Below are 4,845 nucleotides of genomic sequence, written 5' to 3'. Positions count from 1 at the left end.
GCAAGAGATTCAGAGTCCTTTGGGCTGCAAAGCAGGGACAGAGAGCTCCGGCATCGTGCCCGTGGTTTGAAATGCAGTGGCAGTGTAGTTTTGCAGCCTCGGATCGTGTCATTCCTTTAGCGTCCGCAGGCGAGGATGAGAAATGGAGAGGAAACACAGAAAGAGGGAAGGTTCTGTGTGTCAGCAAGCTTTGCCTGTTAAGAGCCAGCGAGCAGCTGGCTCCCAGGCTGCACATGCCGCAGGTTTCGGAAGCTGCAATTCCGCAGTGTGATTTTTGGGGGGGGGTGGGGGCAAGACTCCCCCCGCGTAGTTTCAACAGAATTTCCCTCGAGAGGGCTCAATATTGAATATGCTGCTGCCTTTATCAGCGCCTAAAGGCATTCGCTAAACCAAAGTTATGCCAGCTCCCTTCCAAAGTCAGGCCAGGAGCAAACTGAATGCTGGTTTTTATCAGCACGCTGACACCTGCCTGTCTCAGCTCTCTGCAGGGCTTAAGTGCCGAGGGAGTGGGTTAGCCTGGCCTGTGAATACCACAAGGGAACTTCGGGGGGGCCTCCACTCACCATTCCAACCTGCTTCTTTGCTTGACCATACTGGCAGCAGAGTTTTCTGAAACTCAGTGGAGTTTCCACTGAAACCTGTGCAGATTACCTCTGCCATCAGTCAGACCTCCCTTAAATCCAGCTCCTTCCGTACGACAACTTGCCATCTGGGTGATGAACTCCCTATTTTTGCATTCATCCGTCAGGCAGGTCTTGTTCTCGCTAGGAAGAACCGCTAACAGAACGCAGGCAGGTCCTCCACGCAGTAGCGGAGGGACTTTTGGAGGTGCTGGAAGCCCTTGCCTCTCCGTCCTTTTCTCTTGCAGCACGGGGAGAACACCAAGAGCAAGCTAATGAGGCGTTAACATGCAGCCTGCCAGCGGAGGGCTAGCCTTGGGGATGACAAGCAAATGGAGAGCTGGTCGTTTTGGTAGAGTGCTGCTTTGTTCCTCGGTGGAACGGCTTGAAAGCTTTTCTTTTCCTGCTTTGCTCTGTCAGCCTCTTTTTGTGAGCGTGGAGTGGGTCAGACTTTAACCCCAGCTGCTCCCTTCCCCAGAACGGCGACTGCGTCCTGACTCCACCAAGGCAGGGTGGAAAAAGAGAGCAGGAGTCGCTCCAGAGGCGGTGAGGGTGGTGTCGTCCCTGGCTTTTTTCCCTGCTTAAGTCTCTCTTCAAACAGTTCATGGAATCTGATGGAGGAGGTCACGGAGCCGAGGATAAACTCAGCACCTGCGGGTTAACCCTCCCTGTGCTTAACAGCCCTGCTCTGCTCCCCCAGCGCTGGCCTGGAGCTCAGCAAAGCCACCAGGTGTTTCTCCCGGGACCAAAAGGGTCCATTGCCCTATTCCTCCTGCTCACCCTGCCGGTAGCATCCCAGGAAAAGGCATCTTGAACCTGCAGTCCTCCCGGTGACCTCGAGGAATCGTAAATCCTCGAGCGAGAGACCGACAGAGTCTCACTCAGGTGAGCTGCGGCTCGTCTCTGTTCAGCTCCGTCCCGATGATCACGTAGCGTGGGCTAGGGCGAGCAGACCAAAGAAATCAGGTATTTGAAGGACCTGCATTCGCGAGTCGAAAAGCTGCCTGAGCTGTGGCAGAGGTGGGGAGCTTTTGCTATGCCGTGCCTGCTAAATTCAGGCTGGTAGCTTGGAGCTGGAGATTCTGGTTTCGCCTGCGCAGCGGTGTGAATCAATAATGTTTTCACAGGAGTGCAGGAGAGGCAATCTGCCTCTCTGTCCTTTCTAATGCATGCCCAGCGTTTGCCTCCTGTTCTGTGACGAAGCAGTGAAGTTCCTGCCACTCCCCAGCAAAATTCTTCCTGGGGTGGCTGTGAATCAAGGCAGGAAAGGCAGATAAGGACCTGGGAGTGCTAGGTGTTAGCATATGGCTCGCTAGCACACGGTGCAAACCTCTTCTCAAGTGCTGCAACACTCATTTCTTTAAACATACGCTTGTCTGGGGTCGCACAGAAGCGTTTTCTCTATTTTTTTTTTCTGCACAAACACACAGCACCGCCACACGCCTGGACAAAGAAGGAACTAAAGGCACTGTAAAACAGTTCATTTGGAGAGCCCGTGCCTGTAAGTAACTGCTTCTCATGGGAATGTGCAACCTCTCTCCCGTCACAGAGCAGTGGAGGGGTCTGAACACGGCCCAGATTGTCCAGGTCTTCTCAGTTTTCACCTTAGTTTTGAAATAAATTCCCTCTGCGCTTCCACAGAGTGACCCTCCTCCACATGCTGAATTCGAATGCTGACTCTTGCAGCAACTGCTTCCCCGTTTCCGAGGTATGAGACCGATTTTCTTGCAGCGCGTGTCGTTTGGTTGCTGAATGTTAAGAAACCCTGACAGATTTTGGAAGCGGCAGCCCCAGTTCAGCTGGCTGCAGCAGCCCCACGTCCCCCAGCCCATCACTCAGAGAAGAAAATCAGTGAAAATACTTTTCTCCCTGCCTGCACAAACGCATACCACTGGTCCTCAGCCAGCTGAATCTCTCCAGCACGCTTGTGCTGTTTGAGCTACACCATTTCTTTCAGGGATGTAACTGGGCTTGGTCTGAAACCTCCACAACCCCCTGTTTTCCTTGGAAGTTTGTCCTTGTGGAAAAAAAAATCCCGTGCTTTGCTTTCTCACTTGAATTTCTCTGGCTGCAGTTTGCAGCCAGTCATCGTTACGCCTTCCTCTGCTAGATAAAAGCGGCGTGAGCCCCCAGCGCTTCCTCACTGGGACAGCCTTCATCCGCTGTAAAGTCACATCCCAGGCCACGTTTTGATAAGCTCTGAGTTTTTCCAGCCTCTCATTGCAGCTACTGGTGGCGACAGGTTAGTGGTGACAACGCTCGGCACCGCTGGCACAGCCTGGTGGCTGCAGTTAAGCTGTGAGGAACAGCATCAGGTGAATTTTGCTGCAAGTATTTGAGGCTACGGACACTCCTTGTGTGGAATTGGACGGGTTTTAGCTAATGTACGGTCCGAATATGAGTCCTCCCAACACTTGGGCTGAGCCAAAGGTTGTCTCCTGCTCTGGAGCTGGGCAGAGCCCTTCCACAAAGCAGCCATAAAGTGCCTGACGGATGCATCCCATTTTTAAAAACTACAGCTGACCCGCGGGGAATAAACGACCTTTGATGAATCGTCATCGTTTTCCTTGCGAAGAGCCGGCGCGGCAGGAGCGCGGCTTTCCAGGCGGGCCGGGCCGTGAATTAAGTTGCATTAGTGCGGTTAAATATAGACGGTGCCGCCACGGGCGAGCTCTCCCTGCCCTGGGCTCCGCTCGGCCGAGTGGCCCAGGACCAGCCAGCAGGTCACAGCCCATCCCACCGTAACGGCTCCCGTTTGGAGCCGTAGTGATCTGCGCAAGAATTCCGCCGTCCCAGTGGATTGTGGAGCAGGTCTGGTTATTACAGCCCTGCAGCGCTGGGTGCAGCGAGGGTCCGGTGCCCTAAGGATGCTGCACCCCGAGCCGCGGGCGTTGCCTCCTATTTAAAGCAACAAAACTGACGTATTTCCATATTTATCACTCTGTCCCGCTTCGGATGTCAATTAGATCTCTTCCCCCTCGCGCAGGCGCAGTCTTCCCCTTCGGGGGTCTTTTGGTGGTCTCGGGGAGGAAGTAAGAGTTCCTCGATGGTCTTCATCATGATTGTCCTTTTGAACCCATCCTCCAGAGTGGGCGGTTCAGGGGCAGCTGGGCAGGGTCTCCCCCCGCGACCACAGCTCAAGGCGACATCCCCCTCCGTGGTCACGGTCTGTGGCACAAAGACAATTCCTCCCCCGTCCCCATCTCACCTAAAACACTGAAGCCGGCCTTGGAGGGATCAAGACCCTACTGAAGCCCTGCCAAGGGGCAGGGGGTTACACTCTTGTTTACCAAAGACAAGGCTAGCGAGCTAACATTGCAGAGACTAAAGCGTATCACGTATTTCAAAAAGACTATTTTCAGATATTTTCTGCTTTCCCGTATCAGTAGATTGGGGCTGCGGGTGGCTCGCGCCCTCCCCGAGGCTCCAAAGCGCGACGGAGGCGCGAGGAGGAGACAGATTGCAGGCCGAAACGGGGGGAAAAGCTGGTGGCAAAGGGCAACTCGCTTGGAAATTGCTTTGCCAACCCCTCCGGCAGCCGCAGCCCAGCAGCTGCTTCTGCCCTGCAAGCCGCAGGGCCCTCGCCCCGTGCTTGACAAAAGCGACGAGGTTCGGCTTTAAATGGAAAAACACCCCAGCGAGAGCGCCTCCCCCCCCCCCCGCCCCGTGCTCTAAATTAAGCCACGACTGAGCCCAGAGGAGTGTTGGGTTTCTCCCTTCATCCTCTCCCCTCCGAGCCCCCGCGGGACAGGGCGGCCTCGCTCGACAAATGCCACCTCGATCCCCACGCGTCTCCCCTTACAGCTCCGAAACCCATCCGCAGGCAGGGGGTGACGTCCTGGGCTTTGGAGCAGCTCATGAGCCAGAATAGTTCTCTGCGGGGCACGGCGAGAGGAGGAGCGGGGTCCTCCCGCGGCGGCGTTGACCTAATTGGGGCATTTTTGCTTTCGAGAGCGGGAGGGGATCGCGAGGAGAGGAGCTGAAGGCAGTTGGCAGCTGGGTTGTCCCCGCCAGGTGGTGGGAGCCTTCTTCAGAGGTTTTTTTTTTTCCTCCAGGGTGGTGGAAGGAGGTCCTGGGATGTTTGATGGGGTTGGCGTGTGCCATGGGGGACAGGCAGAGCCCTTCTGGGGGTGATCATGGATGGATGGATGGATGGATGGGGCACACATCCACCTCTCCTGAGCTGCCCTGCTAGCAGGGAGGGGCCTGCCGAGGTCCTGGTGGG

The sequence above is a fragment of the Leptosomus discolor genome, chromosome 6, assembly GCF_034619465.1.
Source record: "Leptosomus discolor isolate bLepDis1 chromosome 6, bLepDis1.hap2, whole genome shotgun sequence".
Lineage (NCBI taxonomy): Eukaryota > Metazoa > Chordata > Aves > Leptosomiformes > Leptosomidae > Leptosomus > Leptosomus discolor.
The sequence above is the reverse complement of the archived record's forward strand: the minus strand, read 5'-3'. Positions refer to the sequence as shown.